The sequence below is a fragment of the Anastrepha ludens genome, chromosome 2 (assembly GCF_028408465.1).
Source record: "Anastrepha ludens isolate Willacy chromosome 2, idAnaLude1.1, whole genome shotgun sequence".
Classification (NCBI taxonomy): Eukaryota; Metazoa; Arthropoda; class Insecta; order Diptera; family Tephritidae; genus Anastrepha; species Anastrepha ludens.
This window is the reverse complement of record NC_071498.1, coordinates 35113069-35141013: the sequence shown is the minus strand read 5'-3', so window position 1 is coordinate 35141013 and position 27945 is coordinate 35113069. Positions and strand designations below refer to the sequence as shown.

The window sequence follows — 27945 nt, the reverse complement described above, 5'->3', positions numbered from 1 at the left end:
GGTTAACTATGTTAGTTGCAATGTAAATGGAATAAAAATAAATAAAAAAATCCTAACTATTTAACTTTTTTTCTCTTTCTCATGTTTTAATTGTCATCGGCTAAGATTGTTAGATATTAATAAATCAATAATAATATATAAGTGAAGCATAGACATAGAGTACTCTCTCATCGGAGGTATTTGGTGTAATACTTGACCCCAAGCTCCACTAAAAGCTGCACATAGAAAATCGAGTTAAGAAGGCCCATATAGTCTTCTACGCCTGTAAATCTATGTTCGGAAAAAATGGGGTATCAAGCCACTTGCCGTACTTTGGATGTACAACTTAGTGGTTCTGGCGATCTTGACATATAGTTACCTAGTTTGGTGGGTTGCTCTTCAGAAAGGCTACAACACCACTAAACTAGAGAGAGTGCAGAGAACTGCATGTGTGGGCATCACTGGTGCTTGTAGAGCATGTCCCACTGCTGCGCTCAACGTTATTCTGCACTTACTTCCTGTGGATCAGCAGGTTAAATCCATTGCTGCTCAGAGTGCTATTAGGTTGAAGGAGATTGGCCTTTGGAGACAACTTCCTGTAGGACATAGTAGCATTTTGAAGCGGATCTCCCCTTCCTTCTCTGTTCTTCGCACTGACCTCTCCATCCGCAACCTGTGTTTTGAGGGGTGTGCTAGGGCTATCTTTCCGAGCAGGCAAGATTGGAAAGAGGGGGAGTCGGCACGGATATAGATACCTCTGTTTTTACTGACGGATCCAAGATTGAGTTTGGAGTGGTAGCGGGGGTTTACTCTAAAACAGCCAGCATTTCGGTCCCCTTTAAAGTATCGGAAACAAGCAGCGTTTTTCTTTTTTCCGATAATCAAGCTGCGATCAAGGCCCTGTCGTCGCCGTATTGCAGCTCTCTTCTGGTGAACTCCTGTAAGGAGGAACTCAAACGTCTCGAATGTGGAGGAAACATTTCCCTTATCTGGGTTTCTGGGCCCCGGAAAATAGAGGGAAATGAAATTGCCGATGAGCTTGCAAGGAAGAGGTCGACAGAACCGTTTTCAGCTGTCCCCTTCTCAGACATCGGTGTCCCCTTGACCGTTGTTAAAGAGAAACTACACAGTTTTGTTTTAAAAAAAGCGTAAGATAGATGGAGGTCTGTCTCATCGTGTGCTATTTCGAAAACACTATGACCTCAATACGACAGAAACAGAACACTTAAGGTGATGGGAATCCCCCCGCCATTCAATTTCCAAACTCATTGCGGTGTTCACTTGTCACTGAGTGATCGGAACACATGCAAAGAAGCTTAGAATTCCGTACAACCCCTATTGCGGAAGCTGTGGGGATCCTGCAGAGAAAGAGACTGTGGAACACTTTCTCTGCAAATGCCTTCTCTGGCGGCTAGGCGCTTGAGATACCTTAGCGTGCCCTTTGGGGATTACTTGAAGAAATTCTCCAGCCTAGATTCCTTTTCTTTCCTCCACTACATCAACAGCACTGGATGGCTGTAGACGGTTTTTCTCTTCCCTAAATCTTTTCACAGGTAGTGGTCCACTTTATGGTATCAAAACGGCACGTAAGCGCTACTTGGAGTGTACCTGGGGTACTCTTGCCAGCTTACCTACCTACCTACCCAGACATCGCGAGGGCAAAGGTTAGATTCGGTTTAATTTCCGGAATAACACAAAGATCAGAGCTGCTCTCCATTCTTGCCTAGAGAAAAGAAAAGTATGGAGGAGTAGACTACAGCTCCTACTCGTGATTCGTTTTTTCACGAGTTCTACAAACCTGCTGATTCTCGGGTGTACTTTATACACTTACTGAGTGGAAGAACGCAGAACAAAAACATAAAATATATTCCACGCCACCTTGTACATTTATATTTTGTATTTTAAGTTGTTTTGAATATATTTCAGTAATATTTTAAGAAGCAAATATTAGTGAGGTTATCTATCAAAATGAGGAAAATTGAAGAAGTCTTGACAGGCATAATAAGCAAATGTGGTAAAAGGTGCGCATGGAATGAAATGGTTGTGTGAGTAGTCGAATCACGCATAACGCGAATTGGAAAATACTATTTTTGTGTTTTCAAAAACCGTACCCATTCAAAGGCTCTCCCGTAATGATTATTTATTGCACCTGAATTATTCTAAGAACACATCTTCCCGTACTTTATTGCAAATCACTGTGCGCCATAACACACCTACATACACACCGCATATCAAATAGTACATAAATAAATCTATGCGAATAATCAATCGGCCGCAGCGCTAAGGCAACAAGGCATGCGAGCGCCCACACTTTCAGCCGCAAAATTGGATATAAAGAATGTGCACACGCACACACACATAGACATGTTAAAACATAAACGCAACGGAACGTGCCAAACGCGTTAATACATTTTCAAACATACATACATGCACTCACACATACAAACATGGACATACATATATGCATAGCTGTGTTGGTATGTGTGTAGTTGTATATTTGCGTCTGGCTCGCCTCCGCTCAACCACTTGACGCTTCCCATTCCCTACATTTCGCCTTTGCTTGTGCGCCCTGTGTGGGTGTGTGTCTGTGTCTGTGTCTGTGTATGTTCGCCGAAAAGCACGCAATCATGCACACCTACAAAAGCAAACATAATTGATATCGTAATCAATTCAAACTCGAAATCTAAATCTTAAGCTCTGCGCGCCAGCTCAACTGAAGCGCCGTAAATATCCAACCAACCCAACGGCGACCAGCCAACCAACCAAACGTGAGTCAGTACTTTCAGCCGTTTACGCTTGTGATTGCCTGCAGTACAAATCAACGTCGAATGTGCGGTGAGAAGGAAGCTGAAAACCAGAAAAATCCTACGGAATATTTCAAGTCATCGGGCAACGTAGCTGGCAGGAAACAATTGGAGGCAGAGAAATCCTTAGACAATGTGACGCATTCGTTTGTATGTATATAAATCGAGTGTTGCACATAAGTTTGAGTGGATACACAAATACATATGCATTTGTAAGTATTTGTGTCGTCTGCTCTATACAACGTAATGTGCCGTAACCCCCTTGGCCTCCCGATCCCCAAGCAATAAAATATACAAATATTAGCCCTAATACCATTGAGACTTCAAGTCGAGTTGCTTGTAACAACAAAACAATATAACGAATATATAACAATAGCAATAACAAAAACCATAACCTCCGAGCAATGATAATATATAAGAGGAACAACATGAACCAACGAAAGTAATCTTAAGAGGACAACAACAACAACATATCAACCCAGTAGGTAGCTTGCTGGTTGTCGAGAGATTGAGGCAGCTGAGGCAGAACAAAAAAAAAAAAAAATTAAAAAAAGCGAAAACGAAAACACAAATAAAAACGTAAACGAAAATGAAATGAAATTGTATCGGCAAGAAAAAGGAAAATAACAAAAACGCACACATACGTACATTCGTATCTACAATTGTTTGTTACTATATGTGTTCCTGTGTGTGTAGTGAGCAGATAAAAGCATCAAAAAAAGAGAAAATAAAGTGAAATGAATTGTGGCCCTGTGTGCGGCAAGTGGCAGCAATGGTTGTGGCAACTGAAACCACAACAGCTACAACAACAGCAACAGCAACGTTAACACATAGTCATTGAGGCAAATACAAACAAACGTGCAGTAAGGGAATCGCAAAACAATAATAAAAAAAACAATATTGCAAGTTGAAATTGCAGCAGCAACACAATCAAAGTCAGTGGCAAGGAGCGATGGGAAAAGTGCATGCCCGTGCCTACAACAATAATATAAGTAGAAGAAGCAAGTAAAATAGAAGCGGACTGAGTTATTTATACCCGGTGCATGCAGACAAGGTGGTCGTCGTAGTTGACCTGCTTTCTGGTAACAACCATTCAGTTTGCGCAGGGTTCGATGCTCACTATGGGCACTAATAGCCAAATAATTGAAAATTAGAAAATGAACTCCAAATCAACCAATTTTTTTGCCAAATGTTTTTCCTTCCACATTGCCTTCCACACATTTTCCATTTGTGGTTGGCAGAAATCGGTTGTGAAGGTCAATATAACACTCCAACTTCTCATTTCGAAATCAGAGACATGACGGCCATGCAATTTTCTGCTCACTTTTCCAATGGATAATCAATAATTTTCTCAAACAACTGTCGGTTTCTGGCCTGTGGCTGCGTGACTCTTTGAGTGACGTGTCGCCAATCATGTTAGGTAGGCTAAATTAAATTTTTTCTCTGTTCTGAACCATTTTTATGGACTGGTCAAGTGAAATTTTGCATGACTTAGCATCGATCAAGAGAGGTATGCCTTTAGTAGGTTTTGAAAAAAATGCCATTCCATTGCCAACATTACTGATAGCTGAACAGAACAAACAAAAACCAGCTTACCAATTACTTTTTACAGTGAAATATCATCTTGACAACGAGTATGAACTTTAAATTATTTAATTGATGTCTCGAATGGAGTAATGGATTTATTTTTCCCCAAACTAATATTTTTTTGGTACATATTTTATTTTTCCGTTGTGAGCTTTTTTGCCTTTTCCCATAAAAGAGACAAAAAATACCCATCTATTGAAGAGTTAAGGGACTAAAGTGTTCTCTGTAGATTTTTACATATAACTGCTGAACAAATCATATATCCAATAAGGGAGGATCACAAGTTTCCGATGCCAATTTGTCATGAGAATATGCAAATGGGGGAAAACTTTAACCCTCTCAAAAAAAAAAAAACAAAAAAAAAAAGAAAATAATTCAGATGTAAACTTTCAAATCACCGATACACGTATATTTTTCTCTTTGTTCCCTCTGCAAGAACCCATGGGCGGAACCTTTCTATTTTCGAAAAAGTTTGATTTTGTCGTACAGTGGTATTAGTCAACTGTAGTGCATCTTGTTCAGGAATGAATTAGGACCGCTATCTTCGTTCCCACGACAGTCCGTTCAACGTTACGAAAACGACTCGGATTTATATACACAGTCCCTGGTGTGTCCAGCAGCATTCTCCAAGTATTTATGTGGAATTTGATGCTATTAAAATAAGATCGATTGCAGCATAATACATGAAATATTTCCGTGAAAAATTGTTTGAAATAACATGAATAGAAATCAGGCGAGTTGCAGTTAAAAACGATCCTTATTGGGACCATTACAAAGGTAATATAAAAGGAGATGTGCGCCTAGTAGGTTCAAAAAAATATTGTTTTAACCGCTTCTTTTTGAAAGCTTAATATGTTAGGTTTTTGATGCCATAAAAATTGCAGTTTTAGCCAAAGGTCTACAACAGCCAAAATCGTGTTTTCGTTATAACTTTTTTGGGTCGCTTTATGAGTGTGATATATCACTGAAAAGGTATTTCGAAATACTACATACCTACGGGGTACTACATACCTATTGACTCAACTAGATTCTTTCTACAAGGTTGCCCCTATTCGACGGACCCATCTGGCAAGCCTGTATCTTTTGACAGAGACGTCAGGTCGCTTAATGACATACATTACCGCGTTGGAAGCGTCAGTCCAAGCAGATTTTTACCATGGAACAGTACACGCCACGCGAGCGCTCCCAAATTGTTGAAATTTACATTCAACAAAGAAGAAAAGAAAGAAGAAAAAGAAGAAGAAAAGACGACTTGTGATGCCAATTGTTCGTCGAAAGCTCTGGTTTCAACAAGACGGCGCTCCACCACACACAGCACCACACACATTTAACACCACCTGACTTCTTCTTGTGGGTATATTTGAAATCAAAGGTTTATATTAATAAGCCAAAGACCATAGAAGAGCTCAAGAACAATATCCGTGAGGAAATAGCCACTATTCCAGCCGAAATGTTAGCTAAAACTATGGAAAATGCTGCAAAACGGGCACAATACGCCGTACAGGCTCAAGGCAGACATTTGAGAGATATCATATTCAAAAAGTGATGTCAAAAAATCTACTTGAACCAAATAAAATGACTATTATCGTCAACACCAAAAAAATTGTGTTTTTTTTTTATTAAAAAAAAACACATGGGTCCGTCGAATATGGCAACCCAGCACATACCAGTAAACTCAATTACCTCCTTATTTTCCCTATTAAATTAAATTTTAATTTGCATAAAATCTGATATTTAAGTACGTGATGAAGTTTCTTCTTGGGAAAGTTAACTTAAAAGTGAAGCTAAATCATCATGTGGCAAACATTCTAATTAGGTGAGATTATTAGAAACATTTGTGCTTGAGAACAGTCTATTGTGAGCCTCTTATTTTTCGAGTGCTCGCGGTTCAATTCAATAGGCAGTCAAAAAATTTTGCCCCAAGAATCAGACTACACTTTTCTTAGTGCCTCAATCTGAACTCTGAACACAATACGTAAAACTTTCGAAGTATTCCCGTAAATAAAGATTACTTCGCTTTACATATCCAAATGGTTTTAGGAGAGCAGTAGTGTATTTTGAGGTACTCTTTCAATTAAGGGGGGAGCCTGGTTTATGAGGTCTAAAAATTGCATCTCTTTGCGATTTTTTTTTAAGGAAAAAATTAATTTAGCACTGCAAAGTTTTTTCTATCTTTTAATGAACATTTAAAAAGTATAAAAAATTTGTGTACTGGTTAAAATAAGTTGAAAAAAATGTTTAACATAGAAATTAGTAGACCGCTGCAACGCTAGAGTTTCCAACTGGCGTACAAGATACAGCTCGTAATTATTACCTAAAGAAAAAAATTCAAATGGATTTCTAATTATCATGATTTTTTATTCTAGATGAACTAAGAAAACTGAGAGGAATTCCAAAATCTCAACTTTTTGGAGGTTTTAAAGAAAAAAATGCCTTTCTATAAAAAAAAATTCACTTCAACTTGGTATAAAAATCTTGAAATTTTTTTTTTAATCTATTTTGTTAGTTCAAATATAAGAGAATTTAATACTGAAGGGAACAAGCCATGATTCATTTCAAAAGGTTCATTAGTTTTTTTCATTCATGTATGCCAATTCAAAGAAATCATAAAAATGAAAAGTCGAGAAAAGAAGATAAAGTTTGTACTATAGCTGTCCGGTCACAGCGTAACTACCTAACGCTCGCCTACCTTTGGCTTTGTATCTACGGAAATATTGAGAATTAGGCTCTGTAACTTTGTGTGAATATTCTGAAATATATATATATATATATATATATATATATAAAAATTTAATTTTTTTGAACTTATAAACCAGGCTCCCCCTTAAGGAAAACATATTGCATAATGTTACATAACCTCAAAAATTGCGAGAAATAATGCTTGTTTGTACTTTTAGTATATTGAAAACGTATTCCCTTTGCTAAGGCTAATATAAATTTAGTTTCGTATTTAATATGTGAAATACTTTCAAAAAAGTTTGATCTGGTTCTTGAATCTGAAGGTGGATAAAATTCTAGTGGCTTGTGTTATGGAAGAATCAGACTAAAAGTTGGAAACTTATGATAAATTTTCGTCAGACAACTTTATTGGACGCTAGCCGAAAGGTGTCAGGAGTACATAAAAACTAGCAGTTTTGAAAGGATGTAGAAATTGAAAGAAATGAGTCGTTATATACCACGCAAACAAATTTTTTTTATTAATGCTTATGAGAATTTGTGATATGTGTGTATAATGGGCTCATACATACATTACTTTTATTTAAGTGAGAGGTATATCCTGGTAACCATCCCTTTTTGATCGTAGTACCTCATGTAATTTATTTTCTTTGGTTACAGAAGGCCACCTGTAGAAAGCGCGCAAACGCAATGAGAAAGGAAAAAATCCTATAATGGCGTATACAACCTTTTCAAAGTAATTCTAGCTCCTAAGTAGGTCTAGCATAGCTCCTTCATCGTTTGAAGGATATGTGTATGCATCAGTATGTTTTACTAGCAGAGAATGAAAACTTTTAGCAATTCAGTTGACTCTGGTGAGTGAAAATTGAGGCTCATGTTGGAACCGAAACAGGAATTAATAGGGTACAATAAAAGAATAAATATATACTACTCTACTTTCAACACCACCTAAGATAACTTTCCGATGCTGACCGTGTATACTTCTCTTCAACATAATCAATAAACTGTTAAATAAACAGGCTCCCATTCTGCACAATTTTTTCTGACTTTCATATACCTTTCCAACGCCTGTAAGGTTTGAATTTGAAAATGTTGTGCGATAAATAAGGAAAGCACCTTCCTTAGTGCCCTGCTAATTTGGCATATCTCTATGTATGCATGCAAGTTATACGCCCAGAACTGTCACACCTCCATTCTCCAGTTAAGCATTGGGTACAGAAGACAGCAACAACAAAAACGAAGTTATCAAAATAGTCAACTTAAGAATATTGCGAAATAATGGCAACAACTATGCCGGTATATATGTAGATATTGCCATACTTAAGTGTATATGTTTGTGCATAAATACAAACGTGTGGCCGAAAACTGTAATGAAAATGTTTGGGGACGGGCTAAAAGTAAGAAAAACACAAGTCGAGAAAAAATAAACAGAAATAAAGCAAAACAAAAGCACACATACCCCCACGTATAGAACAAATGGCAAAAAGGGCAGTCGCAAACGTAGAAAAGAGGAAAAACACATGAGCAAAAGAAAATAATATTTTGTCAAGCAGCAGGCCACACAGCATCTTCACACACATGCATTCAGCCTGCTGGCGAAAATATATTGCAAATACTATTCGGCAGTCATATGTTACGTATACGACTGGGTGGCGGTTAACCACCAACAAGCGTCTGAAAGTTTAAGCAAAGGACAGCAGAGCCCGAGTGCAGGTACTCAGGCAGATATCGTCAACCACTGCCTCTTGGCTGGTTCCTTTGGTAACTGTAACTATGGCGGTGACTATGATAGCAAAGGCTGTGTGCAACTCTTACTATTACATATCTACTAACTACTTGTGAGGCAACCTTGTGGCAGTGCGAATTGAAGTTATGACCGTTGTCGTGCTGTGTCACATTTTTGTGGCATCCGAACACGTACATACATACATATATACATGCGTACATGCGCACATACATACGTATATGTATAGCTTTGCGGAGTGAGGTTATTGAGCGTCACTGCTCGTGCATTAGAAGTGAAAAAATAATGGGTTGTGGAGACGTACATATGTAAGTGTGTGTATGCCATGACGTTTACAAAAGGATGCGTAAAAAGATTGCGCCTGGGAGTATGCAATGTGTAGATTGCCTGCCTGGCTGGTTAATGATTGGTGGAAGTTAATTTGGTTTTTTTAAGGAAAATATCATTTGCATACGATTATATCCAGCCATACATACATAACTATATATGTATATTTACACGTTGCCATAGGTACCATGCACCATTGCAATTATTGCTTTTTTCTGATGGTATTGGCAGTCTGAAAGCTATAATTTTTTTGCTTCAACACTCAACGTCGTTTTTCTTCCATGTAAAAAACTTCGAGCATCGGCATAGCAGTATAGCTACCAGTATCGATCGATTTAACGCTATTTAACTTAGTTTTTTCCGTTTGCTTATTTTTTATTTAGCGCTTATTTTTGGAGTTGTCCCAAGTTCAACTCAAGATTCCCACAAACTGATGAATTATTAAAAAATCTATCAAATTAAGTATTTCACAAATAGCATTATATGAGCTCCAACTTTCTGAAAGCGAAAAGCACTTACGAGGTGCGTTCAAAAAGTGTCCCGAATTTGTGTTTTTTCAAAAATATTTCATTATTTCATTAATATCCATTTTGTCCCCTTCAAAGCAGTCCCCCTAAGATATTATGCACTTGTGCTAACGTTTTTTCCAATCTTCGAAAGTCTTCAAAGAATCATTTTTTTTATCTTGTTCAGCTCCTCCTTCGATGCCGTCTTTATCTCGTCCTTTCGTGGACCTCTTCAGTTTCAGAAACAAGAAAAAGTCACAGGGGACCAGATCTGGGGAATACGGTGACTGTGGCATCATTAGTGTGTTGTTTTGTGGCCAAAAAGTCACGCAGGGGCGTTATCGTGATGCAAGAACCAATTTTTGTTTTTCCACAAATCCGAGCGTTTCTGGTCGATTGCTTCGCGAAAATTGCACAAAACTTGCAGGTAATATTCCTTATTGACCGTTTTACCCTGTGGCAAAAACTCCTCTGCAATCGAAGAAAATGCTAAGCAAAACTTTTACATTCGACCGAATTTGGCGCGCTTCTTTCGGTCTTGGTTCTTGCGGCAGCTTCCATTGATGATGATTGAGCTTAGGTTTCCACGTCATAACCATAAACCCACGATTCGTCACCAGTCAAATTTGGGTCGTCGCGGACAGAGTCCAACATCTCATTAGCAATGTTCATGCGATGCTGCTTTTGGACAAAATTGAGCAGTTTTGGTACGAATTTTGTGGCGACCCGTCTCCTGCCCAAATCATTGAAAAAATTCGAATCGCACGAGCCAATCAAAAATCAAAGAAATACGAAACACGTGGAAGCAAAGCAGCTGTAAACACTTAACTGAACATTCACAATGGTCGAACTCGTCGGCATGAGTGAGAGACATGAGTACCATGCGTAACCTGCGGAAATTAAAACTTCGCGATACTCTTTGAAGACACCTCGTACATTAGGAAATAGTCTTTTGAAGTTGAGTATGAAAATAGTCTTTAAACTGGTGAGTGGAAGTCACAAGAAGAAGGTGATTCCAAAAGGGTTGTCTGAAAAAGTCAAATTTGAAGGTTAGGGTCAACATATCTTGAGATAAAAAGGAGGAGGAGCTCGGCAAAATACTCCAAAAAGGGTGTAAGCGCGAATTATATACATATATCTTGATATAAAGGCAATATAGATGCCAAGTTTTGTTCAAATATCTACATTTTTACTCCTGTTATCGCGTGCACGAGTGAACGTCCAGATATGGTTTCCACATAAGATGATCAAGATTATCTGCGTCAAAATGCTAGTTAAGTTATATAAAGAAAACACAACTTAAGGCTGCCCCTGTACAATATTTTTCATTCGGATTTCACATATATAATATTTATGCATACATACATTATTTTATATAATAACTTTCAATATACGTAAATTCCCCCTCTTCCTACACATACGAGTACAATGCGACAATGCTCTTTACGATCCTTTCTTTGTTCCATATAGAGCTGAAAACATTCCTCTATCATCGCTTTCTCTTCCACTTCTTCAACGGATTTAAACTCTGTCTTTGTTAATACGAATTTCTTCTCAGGAAATAGACAGTAGTTGCTTAGTGAAAGATCTGACTAGCAAGTGAACAAGGCAGATGATTTGATATAGTCTTGCTGCCCTTGAATTGTAAACCTATATTTAGGTCGTTTCCTCCTTTGAATTTTACGCAGTTTAAAAAGAACTAGAAAGTAGTAGTGTTAGAAAATAGTTTCGGCATAGGATATCCAATTACCTACGAATCGCCGATTGAAGATGGAGATATCAGACAACATGCGCAGTTAGTAGAACGTTCGGCCCACCTGCAACCATAAACAAACGTCAACATTGCTAAACATGAAACAAAGCGGTGCTTGCAGACTCACGGCAGTGATAACTGGCTTCTAGTCCATAGGAGAGCAGGCAACCATACAGTAGTAGTTGTAATCAACTTTCTCTGTGCCCGCCCAATGGCAGACTAGGATGTTAACCCTTGGCAAACCCCTTTCTGAACACTTCGAAGAACTGGCTGGTATAGACGTAAGATTTCTCAATTGTGGCAACTAAATCGTGTACAATCGCTAATTGGATTCTTGGGGAACTACTACTTCAACCAACCAATTAGAAGGGTGAATGGATCCCTATGAATATCGAAAAAAACAGCCATCATTGCTTTAAATGTGGAAGAGCGATCCAAGTGTTAATCATATTCAAAATTAAGAAGTGTAAGATTGCTAACAGAAAAATGCTTCGAAATTCCTGTTGGTCCTTGCTCAGGTAGGCAGGAAGGTAGGTGCAAGTGGCACTCGATTTCTAAAAACACTCACTTAGGCCGTTCCCGATCCTTTGTGATACCAAAGTAGTAGTTTGTTTGCTGCTCCTCGTTAAACTATTTTGTTTTAAGTGCAAACCCATTGATCAGGCTGCTACTTTTATCCCTTGGGCCATCAGTATCATTCAAGAACGATTAGTCAAAGTATATAAAGCTCGTGGCATGTGACAAGGGACAGTAACGGAGAAGATGTCTAACGGACTCTTGCTCCTTCTCATTATAGCAGCTTTCACAATAGTCGAAATATCGAACGTTCAATCTTTGACCTTGTCGAGCTATGAGACAGTGGCCTGTTTTTGCAACTAATATAGATTCGTTTTTCCTTGACCGATTAAATAGAAGGTAGAGTGTCTGGCGTCCCATTTTGGCCAAATTCTTTTTATAGCATTCCATGCCTGATTATTACCCAACTGGTGTTGGCTGAACTGAGAGTGCTATATGTACCATACAGATTGTACAATCTCTGCAATCTCTATATCAAGAGGGAGGCGCTAATTTGTGTGCCTTAAGTTCCCTGCTATGTCACTATGGTTTGTCATCCATATCATATGGATGCGCAAATATTCCGTCATCTCGTTAAAAGATGGCCGGCATTTGCGACCAATGATGGAATTAGTGACAACCCCACCAAGAAATTTAATCGGTGCTTGGCTATCAGAGTAAATAAAGACTTCTCCAAATGTGCCATTAATGGCTACAATTTCAGCTTGACTCTCTTACCCTATTCCTTACTTATAATTTGGATAGTTTACTTTATTCAAAAACTAAACTAAACATTTCAAAAAGTAAATCACCACACAACTGCCCAACTTTGTATCTATTAATGCAGCAATTTTGCAGATTTGAGAGTAGCTAAAACTAATTTGTTTTAAATTTAGTAAAAATACTCTAAACCAAGCGGCCGCCGTACCCGAACGAGTTAGTGCGTGACTACCATTCGGAATTCAACGAGAGAACGTAGGTTCAAATCTCGGTGAAACACCAAAATTAAAGAAAAACATTTTTCTAATAGGGGTCGCCACTCGGCAGGCAATGGCAAGCTTCGGAGTGTATTTCTTGAAAAAGCTCCTCATAGTAGCTAGTCGTGATTTCAAGTCATACAATGCGACATTTCTGGCACTTTTTGAATCACCTATATTTTTACTATATATACAAAAATAGAAAGGAAAGGAGCAAAATAATAATACTCTTGTGGAGAAGCGCATGGGTATAAAACTACTTTTTTTTTTAAGTATAAATACTCGAAGAAATTTTATAAATCTTTCACTGTGAGGTAGCATCACTGTGCTACAGCATCAACGTTACCACATCATCACTGAGAGAAATTATGTGTGGTGGCACCAACTTCAACTGCGTACAAGTATTTGCCATAGTTTTATTAATCAAAGTCGTTTTGGAGTGAAGTAGAGTGGAGCAAAGTTGTGGTGTAACAAGAACACCCTCAATGTGGATGAATGCTCAAAACTTTAATGCTACTCGCAGCTGTAAAAGAGCAGGATGAGATAGAGAGTAAGGAAATTGTCGGTAGCGGTAAGCAGAGACGGTAGGAGTGTTGGTGCGTAAAAATACAAAATTGAGTACTGGTGTGGTAACTGTCAAGGAGAAAAAGAAGTTCGTGAGTACGCGTATGTGTGTAAGAGCGTGTATGCATTGCGGGTGACTCTGCGTGTGTGCAAATGTAAATGCAGTTATTTGCTTTGCCATTGCGATTCATTTTGTTTCATTGCCATAGCGACAACAACAGAAGCAACAACATGATTGTGGTAAGAATGGCAAAAACAATAAACATCTCCGTATTACGTCCACCAGTATAATAATAATAAAAAGGAGTTGTGTGAAAACAAAGAAAAAAACGCTAAGCAGCCATGCTAACTACTATGCTGACACACCAATAACAAATTTGTGCCACACTGAGCATAGCAGCGAGAGTGAGTGAAGCGCGAAAGTTGATGAGTGACAAAGTTTGTTGCAGAGCAAATATGAGTGAGTCAGAGAGAAATTCACAGAATGAGTGTACAGGAGTATTAGGAGTGTATGTTTCACATTACAAAAGCGCTTATTGAGCATTAATTCCAGTTTGAAAGAGAGAGCAGAGTGCGTTTGAACAATGTTATCAGCACTAGTGTATGTGGAGTAGGCAGAGCAAATATTGTTGGAGTACTCTCCGAATTGTAGGCAACAGACAGTCAGTTTCTGCTCTCAGTTGTTTTCTTCTGCGTGTTTTCTTTTTTGAACAACTTCACTCTTCCGCAACACTACTACCACTACCGCATCTTCAATTCAACGCAACTTTTCTACAATTTTAAATAGAGAAACTTAGTTCAGTGTAATGCTTTGTATATGAGCGTGCCATATAAATCCTGCGGCTACTCGACTGCCTTTGTTGGCTTCACGGCCACAACTACCGCAGCTGCTAGCAAACTCCGTCTGCTGAGTCTTCGTTGCGGTTACCAGACTATTTCCACCGATTCTATTCGCTCGTGATACTCATAGTTGGTTTTGGGCCGCGCGCGCAATGGTTGTGCTGCTGTTTGGTTTGCCCTTGCTCGGCAATGAATTTCGGGGAATGCATTGGTAATGCGGCGACAGGATGTTACAGTAGCAACAACAATCACAAGGGTGAAAACAACCAAGTTGAGAAGCAGCATTCGGCAGTAGTAGGCATCCGTCCCCTTCATATTGTATCCTGCTCGTCATCTTCATCTCCATCACCATTTCAGCTTCATCTCCATTTTCATCTCCATTACCATCGCCATCGCCATTGCCATTACCATTTTCATCTTCATTCACCATGTGCGCTGCTGCTCTGCTTTGCTGTGCTGTGTCACATTTAGAGATTGAGACATTCTTGTGGGTTTTTGTGTTATGGCGTAAAGTGTAATGGAATTTTTAGAGGTTGCCTCAGATTTCCTATTTAATTTTTTCTTTATCTAAATTAGCAGTGTCATTAGACTTAAGCAGTTAATGTGCGTACTCGTGTGCGTGTGTATAGGAAAGCATACAAGCGCACACACTCATAGATACATCTAAGTACTCAAGTAGGTATACCTCAAGTACACTTGAGTGTTTGTAAGTCGTTAGTCCTTAAAAACAAAATACCCCTGCACGAGCGCGGTTGTCTACTGATATGTACATATACATATAAACACATATAGGCATGTATGTATGTATAGATTTATATGTGTATGCATATATTTTGGTTCTTTATTTTTACTGTTCACAATATTTTCAGGATATCCTTACGATTTAAACATTCCACGGTGTTTTTGGTGTGCCGTGTGCTGCCGTCTGTTGGCTTGCCATTTCAGCCATTCAGAAAATAACAAAATTTTAATCCACTTGACACATAGAATACGCTTGTGAATTTAATTTTGAATTATTAATTTGTGGTCTTCAGCTACGAGCGCATGACGGACAGCACACGAGGCTGCACATTTCGTGGCCATATTTGCCTTTTAAATCGCTTTGGTCCATGTCGTTATTGTGTTGGTAAATTATGGAATTGCCGCATTGATGGTGGATCGGTTGGCGAATATAATGAGTGGTTTGGTGGCAGGGTGGTAATTCAGGGAATATACGAGCCATACCACAAATGCTTTCGATAAATGATGAATGTTGCTTTTGATGGCTTGCGACTAATTTGTAGGCGGTTAAACATAATTTAACAATTAAATATGTGCATACAGTGGAGTATCTGTATATGTGTGTACGTATGTATGGGACTTGGGACTTTTAAAAAATTAAATATTAAACATTTTTCTTGATACAGCCACTGCCAAATTTTACTCTTAGTCGATATGAAGCGGTCAATGGTAGATGTTTTTTGCTTCTCCGCAAGAAAGAGACATCCTTATAAAATTAGGGCACGCCAATTACTAAATATGTCACCTAATACACTATAAAGCAGGGTAAGTAGTTATAAACCCCACGAAATCCAACCTTAAATACGTTTCTTCTGAATCTTTAGAGTATCAGCTGATAAGTTAAATTATGACTGCTAAATACATTGCCCTCAGAGGAAGGGATAAAGGTCATTCAGTTCTGGGAGAAGTGCTACAAAGCAAGATCTCTCGTAAACATCTGGTCCAAGGAAAGAGTATTAGTACAAAACTTGCCAGTTGCAAAATGTTACAATTCGCGAGCAAACATAAAACACCCTTTTTCTTTAGACCCTATACCTCTCACCTTTGAAATGAGACTTTCAGCTATTAGTCCATAGATGTCGCTAGGACTATTTTTAAACCTTCCCAAATGTCATGCTTTTTTCGTCTGTCATCTGTCAACAATATTCAGTTCATTGTTTGTTACGTTTTATACAACAATGCATTTTTGTCGCTCTTAAAAATGTCGAATTTCGTGCCTTCAAACTACAATTTGCGGACATCGTTGAAATGATGATTGCGGACTTGTGAAATGCTGCTCACTCGGTTCAAAAGGAAGTCCTTTTTGCATCGAATCGTTACGGGTGATGAAAAATGGGTGTGTTTCTCCAATCCCAAGCGTAAACGATCGTATGGTCCGCCCGGCCACAAGCCAAAAACAACGGCCAAACCAAATCGCTTCGGCCGCAAGGCAATGCTGTGTGTTTTCTGGGATCATCGAGGTATGATTTGGTACCAGCTATTAAAACCAGGTGAAACAGTTGACGGTGCACGCTACCAACGACAATTGGCCGATTTGAACAGCGCTATACACCGAAAACGCCCAGAATATGCCGATCGGTGTCACAAAGTAATTTTTCTTGATGACAATGCATCGCCACATCGAACAAGAGCGACCCGGGAATTGGTGGAGACGTACGATTGGGAACCGCTGGTGCATGTGGCTTACTCACCAGACTTGGTGCCTTCCGATTATCATTTGTTTGCATCGATGGGCCACGAACTTTCCAAGGAGCGCTTCAATTCTCACGAAGAAGCCAAAAAATGGCTCGATGATTGTTTTGCGGCCAAAGACGGCCAATTTTTTTGGCGCGGCATCCACAAATTACCTTAGAGATGGGAAGATGTGTGTCTAGCGATGGCTATTATTTTGAAGATTTAATGTGTATCCATTTTTTGTTAATAAACGTTACACTCTATACCGAGCTACAGCGATTTGAAGTAATTTGAGATAGAAAATACGACTATAAAAAACCGCCAAAACCACGGAGGCCGATCCAGGAAACATTTCCCTCGCTGAGCAGCCGTTAAGGCGAAAGTCAACCGCATATAGGTATTTCGCTGTACATGCGAGGCGCCTGCTCCGCATCCATTCTTTATTTTCTGGCGCCATTGACGGGCGAACAACGTTAGACAAGCCGACATTCAGGCGCAAAACAAAATAAATAGGATCAGCGGATTCCATACTTTGAGCTTCGTTAGACAAGTCAACAACACTAAGACGCTTTGGTTTTCACACCAGCAAAGCCTGTGATGTTACTATTCTTATATATAGACCCAGTGAATCTCTAATACAAACTTCATGCTGACTCCAATGCAAAAAGCTTAAGAAAATCTTTGCCCTCTACAGACCTTATTTTTAGACACATGGTAATTCTGCAAATCATTCTTTGAAACTTGTCAGTGTTAGACTCCTTCATTTGGGCAACGAAGTGAGTAATGAAATGGAAAAGTAATGAACTTAGACTACAAAAGATTAATCCGTTGAATCCGTGAGATACTAGGGTAGGTTTGGCGAAACTCGTCAGTTTCACATACGAGTAAACAAGTACGTGTAAATCGGGACGCAAATGAATTGAAGATGTCTTTTATCTTATCATTTAGAAATGGTGGGGGGAAAAATACGAGCTTACAAGTGTGACATGGCTTCAGGGTATTACTATGCCAGAGATATTTAGCAATCAGTTCCTCGAGTGATTGTCGGTAACAGCTAGTGTGCTAAGAACGTTCGTTAAATATACCAAACTTTGAGTGAAAGTTAGATGCAGGATAGTTTTATTCGTTTGTTATCAAACACCCATAGGGGCTTTTAGAGTTTTCCGATAAGACATTTAAGTACTTGTGCGAGTAGTAGGGTCAAGACAATCCATCTTATACTTGCCTCATGCTCTTCGCTGGCTACAAGTACATGAATTTGGCTGTGTTGCTGATGCGAAGGTGTTTCGAACTCGTACATGCTTCTTGTAGGAAAAATTCACTAATCCTGAGACCGAAAGAAGCAAACTTCACTCTGACTTCTTCAATATTAGTGGAGGGGGTATGAAAGTACCTTTGTTTTTTGTAGCTGTCTTCCCATCACCTAAATTGTTACAGTACTCGGCTCCCAGTATTAATTGAAAAGTAAACTGCTAGACCATCACGCAAGGCAGCTGTGATGTTTATAAAATGATATTTATGGAGTCAATATTTTTCAAGTCAGCTTAGGTAAAGATTGAAGTAAAAACTGAAATGTTATTTGTTATTAATTGCCTACTGCCGCAGACGAGTAGGTGATTACTATCATATTTGGTGGGTCTGGATTAAGAACCCATTATAGGTATGAAGAGGCAATGAGCTGGAGCTAGAAACGCTGTTTTGGCAAATGGCAAACAGTCTGGGCAGGCAATGGCTTGTCATACCTTTTGGAGTAGGCGTAACACTACATGTCCTTCCCTTCGTAGACCAACATGAATGATTCATACCATAAATTGGAGGAGAAGCTCAGCTAAAGGATGTATATTTATAATTCGTTTGAGAATTTAGTGCAGCAAGAGACCGCGATTTTCACCTTCTCTGTGCTATGCGTTCACTGACTTGGCAGTAGTAAATACCAGTTTCATTTATAACAACAGTCTAGATGCTTAAATTCTCATTTTTCAACATCGAATCTATCAGTGTAGAACGGAGGAGGGGACCATCGAAACCAACCCAAGAGCAAGAGATTCGCTTTCATGAATGTATTTATTCAATCTATTCTATTCCATTCTATTTTAAAAACTTTTTCAGGCCCCTCACTGAATGAATACGAGTACATCGGGAAATGTTCCTATGAAATGAGACAATTTTTTCAATTTCAAACGTTTATTAACAAAAAATGGTTACAATTTTAATCTTCAAAATAATAGCCATCGCTAGCGACACATTCTTCCCATCTCTCAGGCAATTTGTGGATGCCGCGCCAAAAAAATGGCCGTCTGTGGCCGCAAACCAATCATCGAGTCATTTTTTGGCTTCTTCGTGAGAATTGAAGAGCTGCTCAGAAAGTGCTGGCCCATTGATGCAAACAAATGATAATCGGAAGGCGCCAAGTCTGAAAGGTGAGCCGCATGCACCAGGGGTTCCCAATTCCCGGGTCGTTCTTGTTCGATGTGGCAGTGCATTGTCATCAAGTCAGTTTATGCGGCACCCATCTTCCGACCTTTAAAATCATGTCCATGTCTTTCAAACGTTTGGAAATGGTATTTTGGGTCACTCCCAACTACTCTGTCATCATTTCTTGCGTTTGACCATCACCTTCATCCAACAATGCTTGCAATTCGGCGCTCTCAAACTTTTTCAGTGGCCGGCTCTCCACGCTAAAATCACCACTTCGGAATTTTTCAAACCACCTGAAGCACTGTGCTCTACTTAGAGCATGTCCGCCATAAGCTTCTATAAGCATTTTTCTTCAATTGATAACAGACAATCAACGATAACCGCAAATCGTAGTTTGAAGGCACCAAACTGGACATTTTTAAGAGCGACAAAAATGCATTGTTGTACGAAACTTAACAAACAGTGAACTGAATATTGTTGACAGATGACAGACGAAAAAACAAGTTTGGGAAGGTTTAAAAATACTCCTAGCGACATCTACGGAAGTCTCATTTCATAGGTATATACCTTGTATATGCAAGTCTAATATATGAGTACATCTGAGATTCTTCAATATTTGTTCGGGTGCATTGTGCTTTAATATTTTCTGGCGCATAAATTGTCTGTCATATTATATAAACTGTGGCATAAAAAAATTATATAAAAAATCCTATAAATTGTTGTCAATTAGTGCATTATGAATTGTTTGGCGGTCAGCCGTCTGCCGGCACACTCATCCATTCATTGCTGGAGCAGCCGCTCGTGCATTCACTCAAAGATTAAATCATTCAAATGCTTTTACCAATATTGTTAATGGCTATATGTTTTTACGTTTGTTGGTGCGTATGTAAGAATATTAAAATAATGTGCAAAATTGCTTTATATGCGTATATGTTGTATATGTGCCTGTGTAGGTGGTGTATTGTACATTAAATATGCATGAGGTTTAGTTATGCACAACAACGAACACAAATACAGTCAATTACCATTGAATTATAGCCAGTGCAGAAACTGAAATTACACAAATTAAGACGCAAACACAAATTAAATTATAAATATATATATATATATATATGAAAAAGTATATCTATTTGTTGTTGCTATATGGCTGAAATCGTACCGGTCAAACAGAATTCCATTTGTTGCAATTGGGAATACCAAAGCCCATACGTTTGTGTCAACTTCTGGAGTACCATAAAGCAGCATTCTGGGTCCAATATTCTTTATACTTTTCATTAATGACGTAGGTCGTTGTTACAGCATTCGAAATATTTACTCTATACAGACGATTTGAAACTTTCTCTCTCGGATACATTGTTATTACAGGAAGACTTGCATGCTCTGAATGACCGGCCTCTGCTATGTTTTAATGCAAGTAAGCGTTATCACATGACGTTATCCAAGTCCAGAGTTTCCCCCTTTCCGCAACTTATTAAGTTTTAAATCTAATTTCTGACTCAGTCAATGAAATTCGTGGTCTTGGTGTTATTTTTGATTCGTCTTTTACGTTCATTATCCATATCTATTACTCCGAAGGCATATGCCAACTTTGCTTTTTTGCAACGCTATGATACTGACTTTAAAATCCCATACCCTAGACCACAACAACGAAACAAAGACCGCATCAAGGGCACAAACAACCAGGCCGATTCCTTGGTCGACAGCGGCCAATTTTACAGTGCTGACATTCAGGAGAAACGGCAAAGTATTAATGAACGCCATGAACGGAGCTGTAATTTGGCTGTACACCGTCAGGCTCGGTTGAACGAGGCAATGACTTTGCAACAATTCCTCCCCGATATCGCCTATGGATAAAAGACAAAAAAAAAAAAAAAAATTCTGGTTGGCTTTGGTGACTATGGTCGCGATTTGACCGGTGTAGAAAATCTGAAAAAGGAACATAAACGTCTAGACGCTGAATTGGCAACACACGAACCAGCAATTCAAGCTGTACAAGAAGCAGGTGATGGATGGTAATGGATGTTTCCAATTTCACCCAAATTGAACAGCGACTTAAGTCCCTAAACTAGGCTTGGGCTGAACTCAAGAGGCCAGAGGCTGGATGAATCCCTGATATGTCAACAATTTTTAGCCCAAGTAGAAGAAGAAGAAGCTTGGATAACAGAGAAACAGCAATTACTCTGGCTTGATGACTATGGAGATTTAATGGCTCCCGCGCAAGGACTTTTGAAGAAGCATAACGCATTTGAAACGGACTTTGCAGCTCACAAGAATCGCTGTTCATTAATATGCGATCAATAAACTGAATTAGTGGAAGTTAAAAACCAACACGGTGACTCTATTGCACAACGTCGTCAACAATTTCGCAATAAACTGGACAATTTGAATGCATTGGCTGCCCGTCGCAAAGGAGCACTTTTACTGCTTACCTGCAATTTATGTGGTAAGCTGATGTGGTCGGGAGCTGGATCGCCGATAAGGAGAACTATGTACGGTCCGATGAATATGGGCGCGATCTTTCAACTGCTCAAATTCTGTTAACAAAGCAAGAGAGATTTTATGTTGGCCTCAATGCCCTTGAACAAGAAGGTATTCATAATATAACCACTCTAAAGGACCAACTTATTGATGCGAATCACGCTCAATCAGCGGCTATTTTGAAACGTCATGAAGATGTCATTGCTCGTTGGTACAAACTGCGGGAAACCTTTCAGACACGCAAACAACGCTTGTTCACCATGCAAGATTAGTTCCGCCAAATCGAGGAACTCTACTTGACATTTGCGAAGAAAGCTTCCGTCTTTAATTCTTGGTTCGAAAATGCCGAAGAGGAGTTACTGATCCTGTTCGCTGCAATTCAGATCGAAGAAATACGTGCTCTGCGCGATGCTTCACTTTTGTTCGCTGAGGCTGACTTTAAGGCTATGGCAGCGCTCGATCAGAAGATCAAGAGCTTCAATGTTGGGCCTAACACATACACTTGGTTCGCCATGAAAGCTCTTGAAGAAACCTGGCGCAACTTGCAAAATATCATTGAACGAGATGGCGAATTGGCGAAAGGAATTTGCAAAACATGCTAATCTTTTGAATGCGTGGCTAACCAAAAGAAGAACTAGCATGACGGAAGATTCCGATTTGTTGGAATAGCAAGTGGAAGCAAGGCCGTCGAAGTACGCGCCCGTCGTGTTTACTTGAAGAAAATCAAAGAATTGGGAGCATTACTAGAGGAACATTTGATATTGGACAATCGTTACACAGAACAATCAACTATAGGCCTGGCCCAGCAATGGGATCAGCTTGACCAACAAATACAAGCACGTAATCTCTCTGACACTCTGGAGTATCTAAAGATTCACTAAAAGATTTCTTAATTTCTTTTTTCTTTGCCTTACTACTTTAGTAAGAAAGTGCCTAGAAATGGAGTTGGAAAAATGCCTAAATGCGCGAAATTACAAACTATTTTTTCTCGAAGCCAAATTTTTAAGTCGGCCGCGCGCATAACTCCAGCAAAGCTTTGTCGTTTGGCTTCAACTGAAGTATTTGTACAATCGCAATAAAATTCGGAATGCTAGGCTTTGCTTCCAAAATAATTTTTGGTCGATTATTATTTTTATTTCTTTTTTTTTTAAATCAGTGTATAAAAAAACACTGAAAAAAAGACTTCGTCGACGACAAGTTGTGCAGCCGCGATTTTTCTGTATATTGCTGGCTATAATAAATCAATGAATAAAATATATGAACATATAAATATATTCGATAATGAACACAATGAACAAGACGCACATCATCTCCTGTATCCGGAGCAAATTATCAAAAATACCGACCGCATAAAACTTATGTGAGTTCCAGGCCATGCAGGCATAAGAGGGAACAATCTAGCGCACGAACGGGCTAAACTCGCTGGGAAACAGCCACTAACATCTTTCGACTATGTTTCGAAAAAAGACGTATACAAATTATATATCACAGGCACCATACCTGTAATGCACAATAAAGTATCTTCCGAAACCAAAGACCTTCTACACTGTTAAAAACTACTTCCTCAGAAAATATATCAAAAATGTTAGAGTTTCTAGTTAAATCTGGATTGAAAAAATTGATTTGATGTTTGCTCCTCTAACATATGTAGTTACTATATTTTTACCATAGTCTTAATTAACTAAGTTTTCTAGTCTCCTTTTACATGTAAGACCTTTAAGCTAACTATATGCTACTTTTACATCAGCGAGCCGAAGGTCGTGGCAGCCAGTGCTCTTTTTTTACGGGTAAGAATAATTGTATTATTATTTCACGTCTGTAAATAAATAAATAAATAAATATAATCCATATAGTTTAGGACACATGCAATACAGGGCCTTTTTCAGAACTTTGATGTATTCCATTCTCCCTTTGAAAAATATTTACAAAACATCATCCTCACCAGCATTAGCTTCACAGTTTTGGCAGACTATAGCTTGCACAGCTACATCCCTCCATTTAACTCGATCTTTAGTCAGCTCCTTCCAACTACGGACTCATTATCCGTAGAGCATTTCCATCGGAATCCAGCTACATTTCCGTGGTCTTCCTCAGCTTTTGTTTCCCAACGGTGTTCTTAGACACGCTTTGCTAGTGGCTTTAGTTTTTGGCATTCTGCTAATATGACTTATCTTATTAGTGGACAATTTATACATCTTACTACGTTTTCTATATTTGTAAGAATATCGAGCTCTTCGTTATATCTCATTCAATACGCACCATTTGCTATACAGAGTGGAACATATATTTTTCTGAGTATTTTCCTTGCGAAAGTTAATAATTTCCAAACCATGTTTAGTTTTATTAGGTTTTGCTGTTACACTAAGCTAAGGAACAAATAGAGCAAATAATAAATACAACCACTAACAAAAAAAAAAAAAAATGTTTAATTAATCATCGTAGGTTGGTTTTAAATAACTGTTTTACTAAATACTTTACTTTGACTGCAGTTGTCTACTTCACAAGTGTTAAATATGGCTGGCTTACAACGCTATTTGCAAAATTTATAAATCTTGCGAAAGTGTGATTAACTTTGCGCCTCCTTGTATTTGCATAAGAATTGAATAAAGGTAAAATTATCGCTTAAAATTGTAGTCAATGAACTTCCAATTCCAGACTCACTATACAGAACAAGCTGTTAGTGTACAAAACTATGATTAAACCAATCTGGCTATATGGACTACAGGTGTGCTGAACGGCTAAGAAAACTCATATAGAAAAAATTCAACGACAGCAATCTAAGATTCTTCGAGTTTTGACCATGTCTGACAGGGACACGAAAAATGATGACATCCACAGGACTTTTAATATAGCAAGAGTAGACGAAGAAATCAAAAAGATAACAACAAGGCACTTTGAAAAAATACACACACACAGTAATGCAGAAATCAACAAACTTCTTGAGAGGGAAAGAAACGCAAAAAGACGTTTAAAGAGAATCCGACCAAGCGACCTAGTATGATAAATGCTAAAAAACCATAAATATGTAAAAAAAAAATTGTTAAAAATAGTTAAAATAGTTGTAAAATGTAATCATGTAAAGTGAAACTTGTATTGTATTATTGCATATTATTTAATTGTATATTCTTTCGTTTATTTTAATTTTATCGCTTTTGACACTGGCCATTAAGCGATGTATATAAATCCTTACCAAATTGTTAAACAACATACTTAATGTCAATGGACAGATGTATAAAATAAATGGGGACAAAAACAAAAAAATGCTTCTTACTATAAACAGCTTGATATCTTCACCAGTCGCACATTCGATAACACGTTAAGAGTGCAGAATCACAACAAAGTACCAAAAGGGCTAGCCCGTAGCACTTGTATGGAAGCCATGCAACACACTCAAAAGCTTCCCGAGCTATAAGGCGCCACAAATTAATAAAAAACAGGTAGAAAGCTGCACTCTCCGGCACACGAGCTATAGAGTTTAAATAAATAAACCCGTAAACGAACTCATGCTCAAAGTAGAGGTGCCATACCATATAGCCATAACCTTTTGCCACAAAACTAAAAAAAAGTTAATAGCATGGTTATTATTATCTATTCATTAATATAATGACATCATAACCACAATACAGCAAATCACAACGCAACACAATACAACACAATGCAACTGGTTATGGTCACGGGGAAAACCCAAATTCAATTTGCCTCTACGGCTATAGCTATGAGTACGGAATTATGGCATGTCACCTCTAATCGATTACGATCTTGCTCAAATTTATCGCATTATGGTTATGACACCTCTACCTTGGGCTTCATTTCGAAGCTTAGGTGACCTTCCTATTCTCTTTGCTATTCCAGATCACTCTGCAGTTCCTAAGTTAGCCACTTGCTGTTAACGGATTAAACGTAAATTACATTTTTATTTATGGTACTTTTCCGATACCTCTTATTTATCTATACTTTTTTATTGCATGCTTACCTTAATTGGCGAATAGTAAACAATCAGTTCCAGTTCAGTATCCAATATGAAAAGTGTATAGGGTTTTCCAATAACAGGTGTTAGGTATTAAATAGGAGAGATGATTAATAATTTTTTATGGCCGGAATTGGATGGTATTGATCTGTATCAGCAGAAAAAACACCTACAGGTATGTTGACACAAGCTTAACAATTAATGACACGCTCATAGAAAGAGTAAAAAATTTCAAATACTTAGGTTGCTGGATTAACGAAAATTGGAGTTCTTGGAAAGAAATAAAAGCTCGAATTGAAATTTCTAGGGCTGCATTCCATAAGTACAAAAAGAGGTTGTCTGTAAAGTCGGTTTACTGACGATAGTTTAACGTGATAACGTCATAAGAAAATACTGATTGAATGGTTGCATTTTCAAAAGAAAATTTTAATTTTATTTGTTTGATAGATATTTTGTATGGATATAGAGAATGAGTTAACATTAACATAACATAATATACTTTAACATAACATAACAAAACATAACATAACATAACATAACATAACATAACATAACATAACATAACATAACATAACATAACATAACATAACATAATATAACATAACATAACATAACATAACATAACATAACATAACATAACATAACATAACATAACATAACATAACATAACATAACATAACATAACATAACATAACATAACATAACATAACATAACATAACATAACATAACATAACATAACATAACATAACATAACATAACATAACATAACATAACATAACATAACATAACATAACATAACATAACATAACATAACATAACATAACATAACATAACATAACATAACATAACATAACATAACATAACATAACATAACATAACATAACATAACATAACATAACATAACATAACATAACATAACATTACATTACATTACATTACATTACATTACATTACATTACCTTACATAACATAACAAATTACCCCGTATTAAAGCACTTATCAACAGCTTTCATTTGATACCCATATTGTACATACACAACCAAAGGTTACCCGGGTCCACGTTTTGACCTATATCTCGAGACCCCAGTCACGGAGCGGCATGAAAAATACTCTGTACTAAAGCATTCACCAACAGCTTCAATTTGATATCCATATTGTACAAACACATTCTAGGGTCCACGTTTTGGTCTCTATCTCGAGACCCTAGTCACGGAGCAGCATGAAAAATACTCTGGACTAAAGCATTCACCAACAGCTTCCATTTGATACCTATATTGTACATACACATCCGAAGGTTACCCGGGTCCACGTTTTGACCTATATCTCGAGCCCTATTTCCAAAATAAAATATAATCCATGTTACTCGTGGATGATGTAGCTTTCGAATGGTGAAAGAATTTTTAAAATCGGTCCAGTAGTTTTGAGCCTATTCATTACAAACAAACAAAGTTTTCCTCTTTATAATATTAGTATAGACAACATATCTTATAAGGTATATGGTAAATATTACCATACATTTTTTCCTTCATATATAATAAAAAAATTAATAATTATAACATTAAAACAAGAGGTATTATTAACAAACTTGGTTTTATTTTAAATTCTTCAAGTGAATCAAATTAATAATAATCAATAAGAAGGCATATGCAAATACAAATACGTGAATTTATATATGTACATTTGCGCATATACATACATACATATATACGCTCACTTAAGTAGGAGAGAGCAAGGTGTCGAACGTTGCCGTTCGTTTGCTTTGTTTGCTTTGTCGTTCGTTCCGCCCTTTCGCTTGCAGTTCATTCAATGCAATGAGCAAGGTAACGGCAATGAGCAAGGTAACACTAATATGAGCAAGGTAACACTAATGAGCAAGGTAACTACATATGAGCAAGGTAACGACACATTTTTTCGTGCGTGCAGCCTGTTAAATCGAATTATAAGACGTTATCACGTCAAAAGGTTCTTAATAATCACGACTTCAATATTAAATTAAAAATTCGATTCGTTAAATTTTACGTGCTGTCTGTACTTTTGTATGCTATGGAGATATGGACCATAAAACCACTGAAATGAATAAAATAGAATCATTTGAAATGTGGATATATAGAAGAATTCTAGGAATACCCTGGACAAATAGAGTAACAAATGCTGAAGTATTGCGTAGAACTCAGCATGATCGACAATTACTAACCACCATAAAAAGAAGAAAAGCTGCGGGTTATATAATGAGAAACGACAAATAAAGGAAAAATAGAAAAATAGAAGAAACGAGGCATAGACAGAAAACAACTATCCAGGCTGAGAAATATAAG

At 37.9% G+C, this 27945-nt stretch overlaps 1 pseudogene; it reads left to right on the top strand.

Annotated features, from left to right (window-relative positions):
* LOC128857114 (spectrin alpha chain-like) overlaps positions 1–22584 on the top strand; it is a 54823-nt pseudogene extending 32239 nt beyond the window's left edge.
* The last annotated feature ends 5361 nt before the right edge of the window (positions 22585–27945 follow it).